At 41.3% G+C, this 25,345-nt stretch overlaps 1 long non-coding RNA gene across 2 annotated transcripts in view; it reads right to left on the minus strand.

Moving 5' to 3' along the window:
- The window catches only part of LOC138181946 (uncharacterized), a 158,423-nt gene extending 151,846 nt beyond the window's left edge, over positions 1-6,577 (minus strand). For both annotated transcript variants that reach the window (XR_011173653.1, XR_011173652.1), the window contains exon 1: positions 6,455-6,577. This is a non-coding gene — a long non-coding RNA (uncharacterized LOC138181946). The remainder of the gene's footprint in view (positions 1-6,454) is intronic.
- Between the last annotated feature and the right edge of the window lie 18,768 nt (positions 6,578-25,345).

The raw sequence follows: 25,345 nt of genomic DNA on the forward strand, positions 1-25,345 counted from the left end.
CTGCGCGCCGGGTAATTTAAACGCGAAACCGGGAAATTTATTGTGTTCGCGGCCGAAGATACTATTTTACGGCGTTCCGTTTCCGGCGCTGCACGACGCGGCGCGACGCTCCGCGTTGCGGTGGCGCGCGGTTTGTATTATGCGTGCGTTATCGTTTCACGTTTCTGAAACGCGAACTGCTTAGTTAACTCGCTGCATAACGCGAGTGAGTTACGACGAGCCCCGTGGCTTCGTTTCCTAATACACGCGATCGCAGTCGTTCCTCCTATCCACCGGGATTCACGGCTCGCTCTTAATAACAAAAGTTTCGCGGTGCATGCTCTCTTCCCTTCCGCTGCCCCCTCGCAACCTCACCTTATCCCACCTTCCTTCTCTACGATCTTCGTCCTGGCCTCATCAACCAGAAGTATCATCTTACAGCTTACGAAGATTCCTGCTTGTAACACGCTCCTGTAAAGCAACCGCCGCCACCCCCACCCGCGACCAACTTCTATCTGGCCGGAGACCGTGTTGTACCCAGAGACCAGACTCCGAGTACTCACTTTCTTCCTCGCGCGTCGTTTAGCAAAAGGTTCGAGGCTTCTCGCGGGAATCGGCCGGCGTCGAACGCGTTCGATCGGACGTCATCGCTTTTGAAAAGGTTGATCTTGATAACGGTTCAGGTATTTGGAAAAATGCGGATTTTCGAAGTTCCCGTTGATTTATTTATCGGTGACGTTTGGTAGAAAAGGGTAAATGTTGATAGGGTGGAGTGAGTTTGGCGAACGGTGTTTTAGAACTCTGATTGTAGGTAATTAACGTACACGTACAGTAATCGCAGAACGTTGATCTTGATAGCGGTTGACGTATTTGGAGAAATATCGATCTCCGAAGTTCCGATTGATTTATTTATGGCTGAGGTTTGAGAAAAATGGCAAACGTTGGTGGAGCTGGATGGGTCTACAACGACGTTTGGTCGTAGGTGATTAACTCGTGTGTAGAGTAAACGCACTTAACAACGTCCAACCGCTGTATCTGGTAATGAACGAAGATAAAAAAGAAAGACGAGGAAGGAGGAAGAAGACAGGCCGATTTTCGCGTGTCTTTCGTTCTTCCAGTCCTGATGGAAAATCCGTAGATCTCGACAGACCGTACATATGTCCTGATATATGCAAAACGCGGAGAAAGTCTATTTCGTTTAAGACTAATTTCATACGAAAATATCAATTATCCTTTAATTACAAACGATTTGAAGTTTGGTAGCGATATTAGCAATATTTGCTTAAGACAGCTATACGAAACATAATAATTTTCAATCTCTAACGATACGTAAAAATCGAGCAGCTCTTTAAATTTGTTATATAAAGGATACGCGTGCATAAAGAGACCACGACGGATAGAAACGAGATTGAAGGAAACCCGTTCAAAGTAGGCTGTTCTTTGAAGCTGACTGATCGAGAAGAACACGATTTTCGATATAATAATATTACAGGAAACGATACTTAAATAATTTCCCGTTAAAATCACTTTTAATTTTATTGTACACTTAATGCATTGAATAGAATCTAGTGTCTGGTGCATTACAGAGAGGCTCGGACGAGGGTGAGATTAAAAGCCATACTTTTAGTAATTAAATCAAAAACCTGTGGTCGTTTTAGAGTTTTCTCTTTTCATCGGTGAAGTTAATGAACGATACTTTAATCGAAATCGTGCCATATCTATTAAATGAAATATTTCGAGAAATCTAATATTCGATAGAGCTCAGTGAAAATGAAATAACGAAACTTATTAGAAAGGAGTTTTATATTACGAAACGTTTAACTGATAATTTCTCTGCCATTTGTTCGATGTATTCACTTTCCATTTTAAACTTCGTTCCACTACGTAAACGCTGATTCACTTGGGCTTTCAAAAAGTACATGTTTTCGACTACGTTTTGCTCGATTAACATTTAAATCGCATTACAAAGTTATCGAGTCGATTTAACTTCCTAACCCCCTTGCCTTTCACACTTTAACACTTACAACTTTTATTAAAATACTTTCTATTTCACTTTCTGTTTCCGTCTTTCGATTCCTTTTAAATATCCTCGGAAGAGGTGATCCAACGGAGAATCCAGCTTCACGAATTTTGCAATAAAAATATCCTCGGAGCATCCTGAAACCTGATTTCTTACTAAAACAATAGATACCTCGCGACAATATGATCATGGCAGTCGTGTCTCGTTAACCATATGCCAGTGAGATTTCAAATTGTTTCCTATGACACCCTTGATATAGCCATAAAACTGTTCTGTAGCAGGTGTTCGAATCCTTCCACGAACCAACAAATACATTTCATCCCTTTAATTGTATTCGCAAAGATATGAATTGTCCTGATTATTCCAAGTGTATTAATTACCGAAACAAACGTGGAAACGAAACCGCAAGAGAAATCTACGACCAATTCTATCCTACGAACACGTAGTTTAAAACCTCTTGGCGAGGACTGATCCGACGATCATCCGATCGGCTATCCATCCGTTCCAGCGAAATATCGAAGGAAAAACAAGAAGGGGGCGAAACGAGCGGCGATCAGAGTTAATTAAGCGTCGCGGGTAGGCGATTGGCGCGGAAAGATTTATCAGAGGTCCCGTAGCAGCGTCGATGACTGGCGGGGTCGAATGAATTTCCGTATAGGCTCGCGGTCGGTCGCGTCTACCGCGTGCTGTCGCAGAAAATCTATTCGTCAGGACAAAAAATATTTACCAACAGCCCCGGGGTTGGCACGGGAGCATGGCGTGCATCCAATAACCGTTTCGCAAGGGACCCTGGCCAGCCGGTCGCAGAGAGGCCGAAGCAAGAGGGAGAGACAGAGAGACAGAGAGACAGAGAGACAGAGAGAGAGAAGAGAGTTCCAGAGAGCGAGGGCTCAGTTTTCAACTCGACGCCGTATAACAGCACATATCCATTTACTGCTTCAGAGGATTGTTTATAGCGTGCGTGTCATAGGTCAACGGTTTCTGCTCGCTCGAAAGGACCACACGCTCCCGTCCACTATTTATATACGTGGGTGTCGTCCTCTTAGCTTCGCGTACCTTCCGATATGGCCTAACGTAAGGCCAACGCGTAATTCAAAACCGTAAATTGTCGCCGTATCTATATCTACCGGCGGACCTATCACACCTGAATTAACCGGCGCTAGTTTATTTACGGCTTGTTTCGTTCCGACAGAAACGATGCTTTTCTTCTTATAGTTGCGCACTTCCTCTATCCGCTGATATTACCAGTGCTGTTTGGACGCCAGTTTACCAAGCGCGTCTTTTAGCAGGTACACGCGGTTGATTTCCCCGGGCTGATAGTTTTGTTCGCTCGTGGTGAACGGTGGTTGGTAACGTTGGTAATCGAAACGCGGTAGAATATCGACTGGTGGGGGTAGGAGCTTAAGAAACGCAAGTTTAAGCTCACTTTCCTGGGAAATGGGACGGCGGATGGCTTGCATTTGCGTTTGCACGAGGTCTCTTACTGATTTTGTGATCGCGTGAAGAGGGAAAATAGAGAATAGACGAGACCAATGTACCAACTATCCTTATTATCTGGTAACTGTCTTGATAGAGCGTTAAAATTAACTACTAATACTCGGCAAACACGACACTGCCATACAGATTTCTCATTCCTAGACATATGTATATGTAAGTAGTACGAGTCAGACGTGGCAAGACATTACGATCTGAAAGTACTACATAATTGCAACGTCGAACGCGTTAATACGTTTCAACTTTGATTACGTTCAATCACCCGCGGCAAATAATTGAACAGAAGTTCGTACAGGCCGGATAAACGCAGCGATAAAACATCGCTTGTCGCCTATTAAATTATAGAAACGGTTCGTGTATGTACACAGTACATCCAGCTGTTTTATCGTACAGAAAATGAAAGAAATAATCGGTGTTTGATCGATCGAGCGAAAAGATGTTCGTCCGTGATAATTGATGGGGAAAAAAAGACAGGGGATTTTCAATTTGTGGAATTTCGCTTTGAATCGCGAATCACGAAGAGGATGGAAAACGGACGGTGCGAATATAAATCGAAAGGAATACGCTGAATGAGCGTACACCAGCGTGATAATTAACAGCGATAATGCTTATTATCGAATGCTGAAATTCGATCGTACATCGCGCGATAGATTGTTCAATATTCTCGTTGTTCAAACGAATGTTTCTAAACGTAAACGTTTCCAGCCACTTAGAGCGACGTCACGAATATTTTAGTATCGAGATGTACGATGACACGGCGTTGGAACGATATATCAGACTTTAGCGTAGCTTAGTATTTTTTCACAGTTTTAAATAATGAGCGATCATTTTTTGCAAAATTTGTATGTGAACGAAAATTAAAAATGATAGAGAAATATCATACAAACGTTTCCTACGATGGAAAATGTTTCGATTGCATTAACACTGTAGAGATAGTAGCTGATCTGACAGGTACATGCAAAATCTTTTATGAAAATCGTAATGTTTATAATACCGCACGTGAGACGTATGTTGTTAATCACAAAAACATTTTTTCATTATTACTGTAATTAATATTCTTTAAATGTTGTTGAAAATTACAACGTGAATTCTAAATAGTAACTAGAGGATGATCCTAATTACAATCGATAGATTTAATCGATAGGCTTAAGATGCCTTTTTGTTTTTATCCCTAGTTTTTGCAAGCGCGTGCAATAAAGGTTTGTTTGGCTCAGAACGGTGTGATATATTTATACATTCAATAAAATAATAACTATTCTGATCTTACCTCTGAGTATAGAAATAACAACAAATGTTGATACTGCAAACCGTAAAAACAAATAAACATTTATTCCAATAAAATCAATAAAATAATTAAAAGATAGTTTAACAAAAGATAACATAAGATTGGCTGATGCCTATGAGATCACAAAATTACTCTTCTATACAAAATGGAAAAGACGACTTACCACGCTTTTCTTACACTTATCGTCATATATGTGGTATCTAAATAGTCTAGAGTAAGGATAAGAAAGGATGTTCTATTTGAAGTGAAATTTAGATTTATCTTAACAAGCAATACCCAATGCAAAAACTGATTACAATGTCTTCGTACGTCTTATTCTAACACTCGGCTCACAACTTCTGTCTTCCCAGGTCAAAAAATGCTGACTATCAACCCTCGCACCCTTCTCCCACTCCTTTACTCATTTAGTTTTGACGTCACCAAGGCATACACTCTTGCTTACACTCTCTCTAAATTCACACATGAAACCTTCACGCCCCGAAAACAAACCTGCCCCCAGGTCACCATCAACAATACAACAATTCCTAGCAAGGACACAGTCAGATACCTGGACATGACCCTGGACAGGAGACTAACCTGGAAAAACCACATCACAGACAAAACGAAGCGACTAAAGGACAAACTCAAAAAATTCTATTGGCTCACTGGCCGACGATCCAAACTAAACACACAGAATAAAATTACCCTCTATAAGACCGTAATAAAACCTGTCTGGACCTACGGAATCCAACTATGGGGAACAGCAAGTAATTCCAACATTGAAATACTTCAACGCTTCCAATCGAAAACGCCAAGATCCATTATAAATGCACCCTGGTATGTCACCAATGAACTAATACATCGCGACCTCAAGATACCAACAGTCAAAGAGGAAATAACAAAATATAGCGACAGATATAGGAAAAGAATCAACAAACATCGAAACCCCCTAATTACTGGACTACTTGACACGTCGGATCAGATCCGCAGGCTGAAGAGACACTACCCGCTAGAACTAAACGCTAGATTCAATTAGTTATCTAAATTAAGTAATATTTACTTATTTATAATACTTACTTATAAATTATACTTATCTATAATAAGTATTAACTTATTATAAATAATTAGCCATGTCACTGCGCCACGCCAGAAAAAATTACTGAAAATTCTCAATGCGAGAATTGATTGTAAATTTTAATAAATAAATAAAAAAAAAACTCTCTCTTTCTCTCTTCCCCAGCACTCTTACGATTCTTAGTTTATACCTTAAATTTACGGCTTATACTATCCCGAGAAAACTCGAAATTAAATATATGATAGACCAAGCGTATACCCCCCCACCCTTTTTTTTGATATTACATATATGACGTATAACAGGATACAATTGCCGCTAATTAACATAATACTTGACAACAACGATAATTCAAGCTCGAGTTAGAGATATGAAATCAACCAGTTATCAGTTTATTAAACTTCGAAGAATAATTAAGTTAGTATGACTCATCGAAAATGAAATTTTCACTCGTCGTAAAACAGGAAAAATAGTATGCAGTGGAACATGAAGCAAAAGATGGGAATGAAAATAGAGAAAACGAAAGGTGCAAAGACGTGGAAGCAAAGAGTAAAAAAGATACAGAAGAGATTGCACGGTTGACTGATTACTTCACAACTCTCATAAAGATTTTCATTACACGAACCTGTTTATTAGGTATGCACGATGCGTCACGTTGCAGCAATGTTAATTTCTCATCGACGTCTTCAGACCGTCGCAGCTACCGGACTTTCTAGCCGATTCTACGAACGTTGCATCATGGAACTTCTGGAACAAGATGAGAATTACTGACATTTCTTACGAACAACTTCTTTACACGCGTAAAGATCTTCTCATTCGTATTATTATTAAGGTATACTATCAAATATCCTGAAATAAATTAAATCGCAATAATTTAGAAAATGTCACTTCAGCTTTCCTGACGTCAATTTTCTAACTTTTGTTACGCGTAATTTCTATGGAACAAGAAACGGAAATTCGTTTGATATCTCGCGTTACGATAGAGAAGAAAAGATTGATGCAAATGTGATTAATTGATCGTCATAATTTATAACTTTCTACGTGGTCATACCATATGTAATCTATCATTACGCGTTCGTTATTAACTTTTACAAACAGCAATTTTTAAATGCATTCAGAGTTAAACAGTCGGTACAAATATAAAACGATAAGAGGAAAGAGATATCCCTTGATATTTATAAAATACGATGTTGATACACATTAAACAATTTTCGAAAGGATAATCGTTAAATATCAAAGGTCCGGAAAGAAAGATAAAACGCTAAACGCTATGAGGTGTTTAAGCGTGCGATATAACGCGAAGAGCCTGGAACGAGAAAAATCTCTCATTGAAAACTGTACGGTAAACACAGTGTAAAGGCGCAGCTAAAAAAAAAGATAATAAAAAGAATCAAAACTCGTGTGAGGGAACCTTGCAGTACCGAGCACGTGATAGCGCACGGTTGTGTGCGTGCATGTTCCTAACATACGAGCCGGGCAACGTGCAATTTTGCTACATTCGCGAAGAAATTGTTACCTCGTGGTCATCGTTAGCAAGCACCACTTGCCGGTAGCGGATTGATCGTTCTATCAGCCTCGAACTACAAGCAGAACTGCAACGGGGATAGCACGCATACTAAATTGGCCAAATTTTCTCCGGCAACTTTTTTACAACAGGCTATTCAGATAAAAATTTCGCATTTACTTAAGGTACATGTACACGGAACGGAAGGTGCATGAAATGTAGCTGCTTTCTTTAATACCGATTTTCATCGATGAAACGATACTTTCCATTATGATAATGCTATTTTTTTTCAAATATGGTAAAGTTTCGCGTACTAATAATTTTTTACTCGAATAGATTACGTTAAACACTCTGTGATACCCGGTTCGTATCGTATGAATTTATAATTTACAAATTGAATTCAATTGGTTATAGTTATAAATTTTCGTAATTAATATTCTGATTAATATTAATATTTATTTATCTATATATTTATATTGATTTTGTATCAAATGTAAAGGGAATAAGTCGAACCACAACGTCGAGTTGAGGGTTGATAAAACTTATTTAAATAAAAGATTGTTAGTGCATGAAACTACATCTCGCCTTAAAAAAAAAGTATAGTTTCGAGATAAGGTAATTAGTACATAAGAATTTTGAACGTTCTTTTTAGACTTGTAATTTTGGTTCCGATAAGAGAATATTAATAGGTAGGCGACTAATTCTGCCAACGTTGTATTCGAGAGCTAACGTTATTGCCAAATATTGTATTTTTTTTTTTTTCGATTTATTTTAATTACGCGGGAAGGTATTTGATAACAGTTATAGCGAAGCATTAAACGAACAAAAAATCTCTTATATCAGTATCAATGTTTGCAAGTCGCTCTTTATGGATACGCGAGGAATTTATGTTCATTGAAACTGGCAAGTGTTGATCAAAGCGAACCAACCGCGGTATCTTTCGAAATTTTCACTTTTTCGAGAATATTCTTCGTTGAAAATGATTCACGTTAGTCTAATTTACTTTATATGAACATACACTTTGTATATACGCTTTGATAGAAACTTTCTTGAATTTTGTCGAGTGTTACGTCATTAAGTTACTACTCACTGAACGACATTTGTACCATTCAACTATATTACCTACTTGTATTATATTCTGTTGATATTAACCATCAGTGCTCGTTAAAGTGTGTAATGAAATTGCTGACGGAATATGAACATTCCTACTAAACACTTTTCTCGTTTCGAAAACCGGTAACTGTTGTACCGTAACCGAAACAGATAATATTGTGGAATAAAGCGAAACCGACAGAACTTCGATTCTAATTACGGAATAATCAACTCACGGTCGTATACGCATTACATTTATATTAACGCAATTTATCAAAGCACATTAAACGCGTACGCATTTAATTTCTACACGCGCGCGGCAAATTATTTAAATCGTATTATATTCGCAAATTAACGCAAAAACTTGCATCGATAAATTATCATATATCTTAAGGCATGACAGTAAACAGATTTTCCACTTATGACGGACTTCATTAGTTAATGTTCTAAACGCGACAAGATTGATGAGGAAGGTTGCAAATATCTTATCTGTAAACGTGTTTTCATTTGAATAAAATATCCCTGTAAAAAAAGTTTCAGCTACTAATAGACGTTAACGTATACTTTGTATAATTGAGTTTGATAGAATATTATAAAGCGTTCGATACTATAATTCTATAAACTCGTGCAGATACTTTGGATAATTAAATTTACCAGGCTCGAGGTTTAATTTTGTCACAGTTACTCGTAAATTAGTTAGAAATGTCATAGACGTGTTATTAATCTTTCTGTAGAATTTAATATAATTTGCATTAAATTTTTAACGCCAAAACTGTACTCAAGATTAATTTAATGAAACGCTTAATAAACGAGCGAATTAAGTAAACTCTTTTCTCGTCTTCGTCCATTTTAAACCATCCAAAAATTTACCTTCATCGCGGAACGGAGCTTTCGTTATAAACTTTTCGTTATAAACGTTCGTTATAAACCAAAGACAGCGAGAAACATACTCGACCATTGCGAACCCAGATTAATTCACTGGATCATCCGAAAACGAACGGCTGCTCGAACAAAGTGGCGGAAAGAAGGGCGGTGAAACAATTAACCCGGTGATACGGGAACTGGAAGGGGACTTTCCCAGCGACAGTGGAACATCCCATAAATACAGAAACCCCAGAGAGCAAGGGTATCTACCTATAACGGTGCAAGAAACGAAGTGCCGTAGTATACACAGAGAGAAAGAGAGACGAGATTCGGGACGTTCGTTGGAAGCAGGACGCTGGCGCGATCGATTCGAAATTTAATTTGCAGCTAGGGAAAAAGCGCCATTAGATATCGTAGATCGTGGTGGAGCGCAGTCGGCCCGATAAGGAATTTATAATATCGTGCCATCGATATTATCGGCTCGCTTGTTGCCGATCGGTAAATAGCCGCTTAAATATCGTCGTGTAAAGACGAGCACGGGGCGAGTGTGAGAGCGTGCACAAGCGTAAAGGGGGAGGAGGGTTAAATGAATTGCCGTGGAGAGGCCGGAGCAAGAGAAGAGAAGGCAGAGCACGAAGCTTATCCGCGCGTGCAATAGCGCGAGTATTAAAATGTCGGCTAATTTAAAATCGAGCGAAGATCCGCGCTCGTGTGCGCGATCGCGGGGCTGGCTCCGCGCGTACATAAGTATATACTCGCCTCTAGCCGCGCGGCTGACTCACGATCTCGGTGTATCCATTGGCGTGGGTAGCCGTAGCGGAGAATTATCTTCGCGACGCGATCGCGAGCTGGAATTCGACGAATCCGAAGTTTCTGGCCGCGGATCGATTCCGTGGCCGGCCGTTCGAAGAAAACGTGTACGCCGCCGTGTGAAACACGGGTCGATCCACGCGATATACGTAAATTCTCCGCGATCGATACCCCAGGACGGTGAAACAGTCGCGGGACCACATTGGTTGCGGGTTCGAGTCTCGAGAAAATTATAGGCGGCCGAATCACACGGATGGTCAATCAGTTCTGGGAGATCGTTGAGGAAGAAATGCTGCGACATAATTTTTATTTCGAATAACGTACGACAGGATTTATTGATATTTGCACGCTACCGCCGATTTCTAGCAACAATATTTCCATTCAGGCAAACTGTACCGATGAATAATAAATCTATAATCAATGAGAAACGGTATTTTCTATGGTTCTATGGAATCGATCGATTATACATTGAAATTATCTGGTAAACGATACTGTACGATGATTAGGAAGAATAAAATAATCGCAGTTTGATTTGCCCAGAATTTCGTAGTCGAAACATATCTTGTCAAAAGTAGGTGTCGCAGATATTTTTCAACGGTAATGTGCAACGCGTTGCTGAGATTATACGACAATTCTTCGTTTCACCGAAGAATTCGCATTTAGATTCGCGTAATTGTGTTTGTTGTCACAAGTCTGCTCAGAAACGTCGATGGCTGTTACTTAACAACCATTTCATCAGCCAACACCTACGATACACAATTTGAAGAAAAATGGGATACGTGTGACCATCTATTACTCTTGAGTCACCGACGTCCCACGACAGTATCACAGAACAATATGTATCTCATTCGGATATTTAATTAAATTAAAAGCAAAGAAAGCTGAAACTATAGTAGCATTAGTAGAATCGCGACTTCTTGCGCCTACATATTGCAATTCCTACAAACTTCGGTTGTCACGTTTGGCGTCGAACCTACCAATACAAATCTCACTATCCTCCAAAGCAAATGGAAATCATATCGATCATTCGATAACCGCCCACAGTGATTGGAGTCCTAATGAAGGATTAAAATCACAAGAAACTCAGTCAAATCATTACTTCTTCTTTCCTATGGTACAATTTCTAGCATTCCCACCTTTCATACAGATTACAGATATTTCTCGAAATAACAACCACCATATCGTATCGAAGAGAAAGGTCGACTGTTCGAATCTTAACAGAACACAATGAAATTACATCGTAGTAAACTTAACAAGATCGTTGCTTCTTTTCTTCTTCGTAACTTCTAGAAAGCCCAGCTTTCGTACAACGTCAAACAACGTATCCCTATAAATAACAAGCATTACGTTCTTTTAAAGAAGAAGAAGAAACACCTTCTATCGATGACTTGGCAGCTCCTTAGCGATTAGAATCTGGACGAAACGTCTAGAACGGAGGATGTACGCAACCCTGAACGGGTCAGCTCGTTGATCTATGCCTGCATAATGGCGGAACACAGGCAAATACGCGTGCATTATCAGCGTGGATCGAAATGATCGTTTCGCGTCACGTCTTCATCCGCCACGGTCGACCTTAAACGCGCGCAACGGCTGACCTTGATTAACCCTTTACCAGGCCCAGAGAACGGGGAACGATTCCTCTTGGTGAAGTTGGCTCGCTCGTTCCACGCACACAGACAACGCACGTAAGATGGTGCCGGGGACCGCTTGCAAATGACTGAATCCCCATAAATCAGCGGTATAAATCGATAGTTCGACTTACGGGGGCCCATTAAGCGAGTGTAGTAATAAAGCTGTATCGGTAACGTTATTGGTGTCCTCTTAATAACAACCCGATCGAGGCTGAATAACAGAGAGGAGGTTGAATTATGGGTGTAAACCGGGCTCCACCCCTTTCTCGCCCCAGCTCCTCACGCGTGCCCAGGATACGACTCTTCGTTCCACGGTGGACAAACTGTCTTTCGCTTCGAAACCATTCCTCTTCCTCGTCACAGTCGAGTAACTTGACCTTTCGCGACTCCGCGCTATGGTTATGCGAAAACGATCACTGTGTTTTATGAGTTTTGCGCTGGTACGGAATTACGAAGGGAAGAATAGCGCGGAATATCTTCGTGGTGTAACGTAGAAGCGATTGTTTCATTCGGAAATTGGTATCCTGGTTTCCGTACATTTTTTACGAATATGATAAGTTCTTCTTCGTATCGAGACAATTCAAAATTCTAGGAAGCGATGATCCTGCAGTTTTCGTTGCGAGACAGAGCATTTGTTCTTAAATAATTTTTCGAAAAGAAATAAACGACGACGCTGTGGGTTTTCAGATGCAGAATATCAAGTACGTGTCGTAACGACGTGCTGTTTTCGAGAGGCAGAGAAGTAACTCGATTGGACAACTGAGTCGAATTAATTAATTGAACAAGCCGAGTTTCTTTCATCGATCGCATTTGTCACGTAATTTGTCGCGTAAAGTAAACGTAGAAAAATTACGGACAAGTGTTCGCTGAACGACATAAAAATAACGGAATTAACAAGATTGTGATATTTCTGAAGTTTCTTGAAAGAATATTCGTAACTTTTCTTATACTTTCGTTTTTATAACGAATGTAATCGAATTGTATCTAAAACATCGTTCGTAAATCAATGTGCAATCGTAGAAGAACAATTCCAAAATATAAAGTCATCGCTTCATAACGATTGTAATCTTCGTATTCGAATTCGGTAAACGGAATCGCAGTAAACAAAGTGCGATAAGAAATTCAATTCGATAGAAACCTTATACAAAATTCATATACTTTACTTAAAAGAGACAACCTCTCATACTGAAGCAAGAAACTATTCCGTTCTGCTGGAACAAAAAGGATCATACGCGATTCAATAAAATAATATAAAACGGAAAATGTCGCGCGTCTATTATTTCTTCGTAACACGAAAGAAACTTTTGGGGAAATCCAACGTTAACCTTTCACGACCATTTACATTTTCCATCCGCCAAAATCCCTTCAGAACCACGAGGGGCAGAGAGATCTTTTTCTGCCGCAAGTTCTACATAGACCGAATTTACTGGTGCGCAGGTTTCAGCAGTCGTCGAGCGAAGAATCGAACGGACGTTGACGCGACCACGTCCAGTTCCCGTGGCGCGTAAATCATCCGCAATCGGATCTCGTTCGAAGCCAAGGGACCGCTTTTCTCGGTTCACCGCAGTACAGACACGAACGCTCGGGTGAAATGATGAAAGGGAGGAAGAAAAAACGAACAAAGAGAAAGACAAAACGAAACAGCTAGAAAAAAAAAAGAAAGAAAAGAAAAGGGAAGGGGAGAAAAATCGAAGAAAAAAAGAAGAACGGGCATCAGATACGTTGCAGGAATGTTCGTTCTGTACGTGGCTCGGGGAGGATATAATAATAATATCGGCAAGTTGTAGAGGGGGATATAGTCGTCACGACGGATCACGTCGAAGTCGTGATCTTCCGCGGCGTCCAGGGACGGCAAGATCGCGCTTGTGATCAGTTTGCGAGGGAGTCGAACGAGCAGATCCTCGGCAACCTCCGCAGAAAGTTCTGGTGCGTGCAATGCGAAACGTGACAGAACCCAGCCGCCCTTCGCCCGCCTTCCTAACAATACCCTCGTCTTCTACCGCTTCTTCCACTCCCTCTTCGTCTCCTTCGATATCCTCTTCTTCGTCCTTTCTTCTCTTCCTCCTCTTCTGCTTCTTCGTCTTTGTCTTATCCTCGTTTCTGTTCTTCTGGAGCAGTGTTTCCCAACCATTTTTCAACTGCATCCCTTCTTCGTAACGATCGAACAATTTTCATCGACCAGCCACATAGAAACATATATTTAACAACGTAAAGGAACATACATAATTTTAAAGTACGGTATTTAACTAGAGCTTAAAATCTTCCACTAAAAACAATAGCGACGAAGCGCTAGAAAATAATTGACGATCCCCTTGCAGGTAAACTATAGATTGAGAACACGAGTTGTAGCGTACAACTTGGAAGTATATATTATTATAATACTTATAAACACTTGCTTAAATTTGCCGATCGAACAATACACGCATCGTTTCTTTCGCTAACTCTGCTATTCACGACAAATGACGGAGCGATCGTAGACGCAATTGTCTGAATGTCAGCGGATCTTAGAATTTTAATAGCGACATATGTCTGTCGAGTAAAGTACTTATCTACTTTGGATCGCTTGTCTCGACCAAGTGTACTCTATCTTTCTGACTGTGTCAGAGTAGGTGAACTCTTATATACGATATATCTGTTTGACGAAAATGTCTACAAACTTACGAATAAACAGCAGATTTTTATACGAATTCGTATTTTCATGAACACAACGAAAGAAACAGAATCTATATAGAGATCTAATTTACCTGCACAATTTTATAACGAGTACTGTCGTACGTTTATTCGTGTTTTCTTAATTAGCGTTGTTATTTTCCCATAAAATCTATTTAACCAAAGAGTAATTTATTTATGTCATCTCAAATACATGTATTTTCATATTCTCTGCTTTTATAACGTTCTTCGTAACTTTTTTAAATACATCAAAATATATACCATTAACGAGAAACTTGCCGATTAACCCAATATTTTCACATGTTACGTCTATTCTGTGCATTTTTGCGTCATTAAATTTTCCACAAATACATAAAAGTCCGCAGTATACTTATATCTTCACTACGGTGTATCAATGCAGTATAGCTGCGCTATCTCTCCATTGCCTCGTTGATCATGTTCGCTCAACGTGTTTTTTGCCACGTTGGTCATCGGTGATCCATGTGATCAACTCTTTCGAACGATTAAGATAAGATCAGTCTCATGATTAGAACATTTTTAACACTGCGAAGAACTTGGATAACATTGTTAAAGGAAATACGCGCACACGATACAACACATTTTGTAAAAATTAAACGTCACAGCGTAGTAATATGTCAATCTGTCGCCACTCCCAGTGCGAAATACAAAATTCGCACGACGATCAACTTGTTAACTTTGCCCTCGACTTTCTTTCTTCCGCTCGTCGCTCCTACCATTCCGAACTCTGATTACTTTTGCCGTCTGGGTCTCTGTATCCAAGTCGTCCGTGGAATCTTTCCTCGCGGAGCAAGGAAAGGAAAGCGTAACCGGAATCTGTTAACGCGACGTCCAATTTCTACCGGGGACCAGTTGTAAATCGGCGAGCAAATGGCGCGTAAACGTACGCGTCAGGGATATTAACCGTCGCGGACTGACAGAGTTCACGTTGACCACGGTAGCTTACTTGCTGGCCGTTCCATTATTTATCGCCGCTGGATTTGTCAGGTATTATTCGGTGATTTATGCGCCGCATCGTAATTCATACGCGCGTAAACAAAGGAACGGACCAACGTTTGTGGTAGAACCTTTTCGAACGATCCCCCGCGAACTGCTGCCTCTTCTTCGAGATTAACGATAGGAACATTGTAAAATGGGTTCGTCTACCCGCGCAACGATTTAATCCTAGGTGAATTGTTGTCGTTTCTGTTTGGTCATTACGCTTGCGGAAATAGGACACATCGCTTGAATATACTGTTTGCGAAGAATGAATATTCGTGTGCTTTTGTACGATTTTTTATTGATCTTTTTCGCGGTACCATCTACATACGTACACAAATCCAGATTGATAAATTCAATCGAGCTTCGTAAGGATATCGAATCTTCTATATAGAATTATTTTAATCGTTTAGGAAGTAACTGTATATAAAGTAACTAGACTGCATTTACATTCTTATAAATATGGCTCAAGATATAGAATATCTAATAGAGATTTGTTTATGCATGTATGTTCGTACGTAAGTGCGTAAGTTTTCTACGTTTTCATACGTTTAAATTTCATATAAATGCATAAACATTCGCAGTCTATAGATAAGCAAATTTATACAATTCCTATTACTCAGAATGATGCATTAACATATCTAAATTAATTGTAAGTAATGTTCTTAATTCGTGACTTCACGAAACAGCTAAATGTTCGTTAATTTAATCGTATTTCTATAAAGCAACCCTGACGCTTCAAAAGAACCCTGCTAACAAATCCATCATGTTTTATCGGTGCTAATCAAAGAATTTTACGAGGCATTTATAATTAAATCGTGCGGATATTTACTATGCATTTATGGAACATTTAAATATCTCCAATACACAGGGTATGCTACATAAACATTTTACAAAATACCCAAACTGAAGAAACAGATATTTAATGAATTCCAACAAATCTACATGGCGAAGCGAACCTTTATTTTCTTCGTTATAATTTAACCCACTAAGGACCAGGCAATAGTTTATCGTAATATTACGAAGACTTCCATTTCTTTAAATTCCATAGAATCGTATAATTTAGATGGAATAAATAGCGGCGAAAAAAATATTAAGAAATCCCAGAAATTCCACTTCATAGGCACAATGTAGAAAACAGCATACAACAAAGTAAATTGAATGGAAAAAAAATTAAAAAAATATTGTTAATGCAACGTCGATCCTTAATAAGTTAAAAGAAATCTTTTTTTATTTGCGTAAAAATCCGGAGTCTAATCGTAACGAAACTTTTAAAATCTCTAGCGAAACTATCAACTAAAAGCATAAAAACATCCCTAAATTCGTGCCTTACCATTTCATCTCATCAACGTGTACGCGCTAGTATTTCCCCGTGTTTCCTTTCGTCGACAATTTCAATCCACGTATCGAGCGCAGGAAATCTTCTACGTGGTAGCGGTCGATCGACGATAAGTTCCAACTATCTATCAGTAAATGCAACGACACGTTCGGCTTGTTCGTTTTCGGTTCGACCGTGAGATTTGGATCGGCCCGTAGCGCACACGAGCGGCTTATGACGACGACCTCGACTCGCCATCCTGATCACGATCACGCACGCACGTCGAACCGCCCACACCCTCTTTTCACCGTAAGCCGCGAATACTCGCCAGCCACGGATTTCGTCTCCGGCAACGCGAACGCACGTGCGTGAGCTCGCATAACGAAATCGTTTCGTCGGATTGTCACCCCAGCTTCTTCGAGGCCTGAAATCGCGTTCCGTACACGCGACAGAATGGCTGGAGATCGCACGGAGAAAGTGGATTCCTCGAATTCTTCGGCGAATACGAAAGTTTGTTCGATCTTGCGATTGCAGCTCCCTCGCATAGTATCGATACTATTATTCTAGCGATACTTTTCTATCGTACAAGTTATAAATTACGAATTATTAGCAAGTACATGATAGCGGCGAATTTTGCAATGGAACGAATTTTGCGATACGTTTAAAGGTGATTATTATAAATACCTGTTGGTTGGTTTATTAAAAAGACGAGTGAGAAGATCGTAATAGTCGATGTATGTTAAAATCACTTGAAATACAAGTACAGAGATAGTGTATGCTGGTCGTAATCGTCGCTCGTTCAATGCTACTGTTCCACTCTACGCTCGACATTCGACTGTGTGACTCGCTATGATGATCGTCCTAGAGAGCGTGTTCGTCTATTTGTATCGATCGATGGAATTACAAAAAGTTCAAATGTAACTCCGGTTGACGATTACGAATAACGGCGATAATGTTTTGCTCGGAGTTTGTTTACCTTTAAACCTAGCAAATGGAAACAACGTTGGCGCTCCAAGGCACAACAATACGAGTCTCTTCCATTGACTCGTGTACCGCTACGCGTTTCGCGTAAAGTTGTAGAAATTGCGTGTGTCATAAGAGTCTATAATCTAGGCACAGCTTATAATTTATCGATTCATTAAAGTTATTAAATAGAAAATTATTATGTGTGTAAAATCGAGTAGACGAATATCGATAACATAGACTAGAAAACGAAACCAGTGTTTAAATTAACCGCACAGAACCTGTTTTATATGCATTAATCCCGGAGATAATTGTAGCGTTTTAAAATAAATTCAGAGAAAATGAAAGTGCGTGGATGAAATCTGTTCTATTATTATTTATCGGAGACCTAGTTTCTACGGAATAAACTTTCTTCTTTAGATATTTGGCAAAATTAACGAAGCTATTAACGAAAAATGCAGAAACGTGCAAAGAAACGTCACCTTACCAGTTTCGAAATTAATTGGCATCGTTGTTAGTAAGATTATTTTGCCTATTAACAGGGGAATGGAGAAATCTGCTAAGATTTCCTAGTAAAACTGACTTGAAACGCCTAGGAAACTGAGAGAACAACGGACCATGCATCAAATCATCGAATACGTCCCACGCCTCCTTTCTTCCAAGATTACATTATTCGTCTTCTTGCGTGTGTACGCACGTGCGTGAAATCGTATAAGAATGGCGCATAGTTTGTCATTCTGCTTCGAAATTGCTTCCGCGGTATCGTCTTCACGCATGGCTTCCGGTTCGAACGTATAAGAAAATTTATTATGTAAACAGAAGTTAGAACGCACCATTTAACGCGTTACACGTTACACAGATTGGAAATTCAACGAAATGCAAGCAATTGTTTACGAATCGCGAATTAACGATCTTCGTTGTAAGCTGTCCGTTGTAATTATTGGAAAATAACGAAACGATCAAATTTTTACTACAAATATCCCCTAAGAAGAGATTTTACTTGATATCTATTGGAAAATTGTTGCTATTAGTCAATGAGATTGTTAACAGTGCTATTTTAACGTAACCAGACATCGAATAAAATTTATTTCGCTATAAAATGTTCCACTAACCATCCACAAAAATATTGGCATGCTAAAAATACAGACGAAGCAAACAGAAAGTTGGAACAAACAAACTTCGAAGAAGCAAAGGCTAGAGTAAAAGTCAATACAAACGAAATAACCACATTCCACTTCGATCCTCTAATTCCAATAATCCCCTGCATTGGCAATAAAAATTGCATTCATACAGAGTCACCGAGCACAAACAACGATTCACATTCTAACCAGGAGCGAGATCAAAAGGGCGCGTGACCATGGGCAACGTGGCAAAATTGCGGAACACGAGCGAACGCATCCTATCGCGTCGCGTCGCTATACCGTAAAGCTTAATGAACGACAGAATTATTCTGGAAGCGAGGGCTTGTTGCACGCGGGCGTCGCGTTACGGAGATCTTTGACCGGAGCGGAGCGAAAGGAGCGTTATCATCGCTCAAACAAAGGGCATTACTTATCCACTAGTCATACGTTTTCCATCGCCCACGCGTTTGCACGCGTACACGCGTGACCGGGCACGAGAGTACGCTCCTTGCGCGCGATTAACGGTGCACGCGGCGATTTTTCGATTCCGTTCGCTTCCAACGTGGAAGCGATGCCATGCCGCGTGGGAGGGAATCGCTCGAGCGTCGCCATGACCTGTCGTAACCTCTCGACCAGGCTGCCGATCCGATATCTCGGATCGAGAGACGCGATGCGAAATTCCCGATTAAGTGGTTCCACCGCCTCAGCCGCCGTTCCTCCTCTACCCACCTTCTCGTCCTCTACGCCTCGTCCACCTCCTTCTCTCTATCTTTTTCTTTATCTCTTTTCAACGATATCGAGGAGCGAGAAGTTTTCTCTTGTCCGCCACAACTCGAGAAGCGGTGCTGGTCGCCATCAATCGAACACCATCGATTCCCCCGTGATCTGTTTTCCTGAGAACACCGTATCTCCCAGCGGAGCTGGAGCAACGTGAACCTTTATACAGCGGCGTACAGTTCTCAGTTTGACCTCTGTTGACCCCCGAGGACGGCCGCGTATTCGCATGTGTATACTCGAACCTACGTATTTACACAGCACGATGCTTCTCTTCGTTTTCTTTCTCGTCTTCTCACCCTCTTCTCTTCATCGTCGTCGTCGTCGTCGTCGTCGTCGTCGTCGTTGTGTCGTCGTCGCCGTCGCCGCCGCCGTCGTCGTCGTCGCAGTTTTCGTCTCTTCTTCTCCCTTTGGTCGACCTGTTGTTTGCGTACCTTTGTACTGGTGGATGGTAGCAACTGTGTGCGCGCTTGTTTGTTGCCCTGAGGATGGCAGGATGCGCCACGGAACGAACTGGACGAGGTCGTCCTACGTTCGTAATTATTGCCTGGCCTCCCGCCCCCGCGTTGTCGCTCGTCCCTTATCCATCGCTGCTTAATTAGGTGTCTCGTGAAAATTTACTGTCGATTGCGGGGGGACGTCGCGCGTCAGAAAGTTGCTACAGCCACGACTCACGTCCCGAACGCGGAATTGTATTCAGATGAGGGATCGAAGATTTAATGCGTTGCGTTGGCAATACGCTAGCGGCAGATGGGATTTGTTCCCGGGGCTCCCGTAGGTCTTAATTCTCTTCGTTAACTTCTGTCAGAACGGCACGGCTCGGTGAGTGCCACGAATGGCTGCTTAATATGGATGGCCGGGACTGCGACTAGCTTGACCTCTCCGACGTTTCCACTTCCTCTTAACGTCGTAGAAAGAAACGGTTAATTCTCATTTTGTGCCGGTTATTAACGATGTGGATATTTAATCGAACGCGTGTCGATTTGCCAACCACCGATTCCGTCATGCTCGAGAGGAATCGTAATGTACGAATTACAGTTGATCCGATGCGTGAAAAAGTGCCATGGGCAATTCTGTTCTATCGCGTGAGTGTGTTCCGTGGTGAGTTGGTGAAGTACAGTTAGTTTACATATCGTAGGATCGTCTTCAGAAAGAAAGGTTCGTTTTACTGACACAGGATGTACAGTATAAGCAGAAGAAGAGATCGTCGCGAAATACAGCATACGAGAGATACCTTGTATTCGAAGAAACCTATTTTCTGTTCTACCGGTGTAAAGTTTCTCAGCCTCGTACGATCGAAATTTTACGAACTTTCGGATGACTTAATCGATGAATTAAACGATTCGCTAATTAATCCACTAATTCGAACTGTTACAGAAACATATTTGAGTTTGCAACAATTATTTTTCTACAACGATAGAAACGGCTAAATGTAAAAAGCAGCGAAGTATTTTACACGTTTAATACCTACCCTGTGAACGTATATGCACATGTAGGAAGTTTAAATGCTCAAAAATATACGAAATACTCGACCAATACCCAACACACATCCGACAAGAACAAACAAATATCTAAAAACTTCCAGCTAATACTTGTCAAAGTATTTAGAGAGCGAAACGAACCTCTAGGTATGTCCTACATCTTTTACGAAAAAAATCCACGATCGACCAATACCTGACGCATGTCCGATTGGAAATAAACAGATTCCCATATCTGCCACGTCTTTCAAAATTCTCTCACACTCGATGTTCCTTAAAAGGTGTCCAATCTCCGTAAGCCAGGCCGAGTAACGCCCAGCGAAATCGTAACGAGGCATCAAGATACGCTATATAACCTGTGACCATTAGCGCGGTTAGCAAGTACGCCTAATGAATTACATATCCGTCAGGATGAAAAAGATCGGGGACCGAATCAATCATCCAGCATCGCGAATAATTCGCACGCAACGCGCACCGGGCCTCTTGCTCTCGAAGAATCCATTAATACGAGGAGAAGCGGTGGAGCCTCGCAACGTTCCTACGGTTCCGTGTATACGCCTGATGTATCTGGTTAATCGCGAAACGTTGCGGGAGAAACGCGGCGCGGAGCTTAAAAGCTTCGGCTGTGTGGCGGTTGTAATTATAAGTAACGAGAAACGAGCAGGAGAGGCCCTCCGTGGGAGTGGACGACTTTTGCTTTGTCATAGGCTGGTCATGGCCACGGCGATGACTAACAGGGAGGGATGCGGGACCTTCTCGTACGGTGGATGCGGCCTCTACCTCACCGGTATATAAGGTACGGTAACTGCAAAGGTACGGGTAGATCATTAGCCATGATTTGTTGTCGAGCAGGCTGCCCAATGACCCCGCCGGCCGGAGCGTGAACTCCGGGCGTGTCGAGATCTCCGCACGATGATCTTGTACGCCTATAACCATCGACTTCTCCCTGTCGATGCGCATTGTGCGGAATGCGCGTTTGCGTGGATGAATATTATGTACGCGCGTTAACAGCGTGTCGCTTCTGGGAGACCGGATAACTGTACGGTATTGCTTCTGCGTATCCATGGGTTCCCATTGTGTGGTATCCTCTTGTAGCGTAGCAAAGAATCCGGGAGATTCTGCGCTACAAATGATGCGTTTCGTGCGGCAGACCGTGCCCTCAGGGATTGCTGTTTCGTTGTAATTTTTAATCCTCTCGTGTGCGATATTGCGTGTACCGTGGCTCATGGGGCTGTTTGGCCACTTACCATAGAAAACTTACACGCGACGCGCTCTGGCGCAAACAGAATTACGCGTGAAAACGACTTTTCGAGATAAATGCGTTTAAAGTTATGCACTCCGTAGTGAAGATGTCTATCTTCGGCTGTCGTTGTCAGATTCGGCTACCTTCGTCCTTTACAAAGAATAGTCTCATTTTTTATTATGCGTTTTGTAATTTTTATTAACGCGGTAAAAATAGTCGTCTCCTGCCGTCGTTGATACGCGAGTTTAATTGCGAATTACGAAGGCAACAATTGTTTGAGGAAACTGGAGTTGGTCTCGCTGCAGAGAGCATACTTTTGCCTATAAAGGAACATGAAAATATCAAAATCGATTTTTTCACACCTTTGCCTCTTTTTCACGTACACCTATTATGTGTTGTATAAAATGTATCGAAATTTCATTGATACCGTACCGAGGTACATGGCTCTATTTCTCTGTTTCTGTTAAGCTTCCTATTTGAATAGAATAGAAATAGAATTCCTATTGCAACGAGTTCTATTGTTGCAAGTTTAGCTCTAAAGAAAACCGTAGTATTTCCACAATGATCTCATTAAATGACCAAGTTGACGACACGTATGGTATTTCGGAGTCGTATTTGGAGAATCCACTTAACTTTTAACTACCGTCGTTAGGTCATAGACGAACAGAACAGTTTGGGCTAAATTTAGATCAGGTTATAAATAACGATAGTCTTTCTAGAATACGATACAACAGATGATCGAAGAACGTATAAAATGTGAAATAAAATCGAGTATCAGCTGTCGTAGTCATTCATGATTCAACGATACTAAGTGATGGTTAAAATTGGACAATCCAAATCTGTAGCCAAATCGGCATAGTTTCGCTTGACCTAAAATATTCGATGTTTTATGCGTCTCGTAGTACACAACAGGCTCGATCGTTCTGAGCGAAGGTCAATATTTTAAGATGCTAAAGCCTACTTGATCCGAATAATCTTGCCACGTCGTGAATACACCAGGACCAAAATCCATCGCATATCCGCGGTGCTTTTACATTTTAATTTCTCTACACACAAATCCTACTAGAAGCCTATACCGACGATTTTTCATTAACTCGCGAATTTTGATGGTCCGCAAACAACGCACGCGTGGCATCGATTTCTTAGCCAGTTGCCCGAAAGATTTTGAGATTTAAATGGAGCCACGTTGTAACTGTTTAACCGTTGTAAATATTCAAAAGGCTCGACCGGCCTCGAGCCGATTTCCATTTTATTGAATAAAATTGTTTTCGCTGCTCGATATTGAAATATTGATAAGCTTCTACTTTCTGTCAATAGGACGCTCTCGAAATATCGACCGGCGAAATATTTCGGCGCCCCGAAGTAATCCCGTACACGCGTAGGTATGCGCGGTTTACGCGCACCTATTATATGTATTTTTCTCTCTGTATCGGGCTCAGCTGTTCGAATACGTAGAACCACACCGCTCGAACGCTTTATTTATTTTCAGCATTATATTTCTTTTCGTTCGTTTCGAAACGATGGAACGCGACGAACTACGAAGAATGTGCCGGAAGGTCCGCACGATGTTTTCGTTGAAATATTCACGCAACTCTGAGTGCGGAACGGGATTCGGTATGTTTTCGTGTTCTTGCATCCATCCCTGTGTTCACCATTGGAATCTCGACTGTGCATCTTCGCGTGCTTTCCGCGTAATTAGATCGCGAGCACCTCGGTCGAGATGTAGCCCCGATTTCGAAAGGTTGCGAGCATCCATCAACCAGACGATCACCGGCGGAACTCGCTTTGGTAAACCTTCGTATACCGATACTGTTGCTGGACATTCCGAAAACGGTGGTGACGACATACACCTGTGCACGTGGATGTTAGGATGCTTACGACAAAAGCAGCTCAACTTAATGTATCATTAAGATTGAAATCTGCAATTTCTTTATGAACATTGACTTTAATCGATTACCAATATGTATCATTACGTATCGATTTTATCCTTCATGTTCATTAGTCATTCAGTGAATGCACGTTTTGTAGATTGAAAATACATATAGACCGATAATATAGTACATTAGTAATCGTTCGTTAGAAGATACGCGTTAAATGAAAATATCTCGCGTGCTACATCGACTTCGACAGCCGGATAACATTACGTACGATATCGAAACGAACGTACGAGAAGAATGATTATTACGAGAATTACATCGATTTTCATCGTGTAAAACACAGAATACTAATTAAAATCAAAAATATATTCTAAACTTACAGGTAATATTATCTAAACTCTTACGAGCCACCTATGAATTAACGATATCGAAGATTAAGTCCCCCAAAGCATCTGGAATTGCCGCAAAACCTCAGAACGTACGAACTCTATCTTCCGACAGATTTTACAGCCACGTTATATCGTTGCTACTTAGTACGTACCTGTGTACGAGATAGTTGACCAGCCAGTGTGTAAGTACACAGCGAGCAGGAAGCGCGTCATTAATCGAAAACTTTTCGATCGTTCTGGGGTCCGTTTAAAAGCGGCGAACAATGTTAGAGCATAGCGAGGATAGTTGAGCACCAAGCCTTCCCGTTATCGATGCACGACGAACCTCGATGGAATCCGAGACGCAGACCCGAGAGGATGGAGCGGCCCGAAGCGGATGTTGGTATACGCAAGTACTCCTATATTTCCAGCAGGCCAGCCAGTGAATTTACGTTACTACCGTTCACCGATCGGCAATAAAAAGGAGCGCAATGCGTAATGGAGCCCACGGTATAACGGGTACACCGAGAAAGGTCAGGGGTTCGCTCGCATTTCAGGAGCGAGCGAAGGCGAACGGAACGGAATGAAACGGAACAGGCGCGCGCGCGCGGCCGAGCTCGTGTACCGGCTTTCGCCGAGAAATTAATATTCCTGGATATTTACGGGTCCATTACGTAACCGTACTCGGCCGATTCACTCGTTTTCACGGTGTTGAACCTCGTTCGAATCGATCAAACCGCTTGACTCTAACGTCGTTGCGTTCTTCGTCTCGTTTTTGGCTCACTCGTGTTTCCCTATGCGCTAGCG

This window comes from Bombus flavifrons, chromosome 7, assembly GCF_040668555.2.
Source record: "Bombus flavifrons isolate JBK064 chromosome 7, iyBomFlav1_principal, whole genome shotgun sequence".
NCBI classification, from domain to species: domain Eukaryota; kingdom Metazoa; phylum Arthropoda; class Insecta; order Hymenoptera; family Apidae; genus Bombus; species Bombus flavifrons.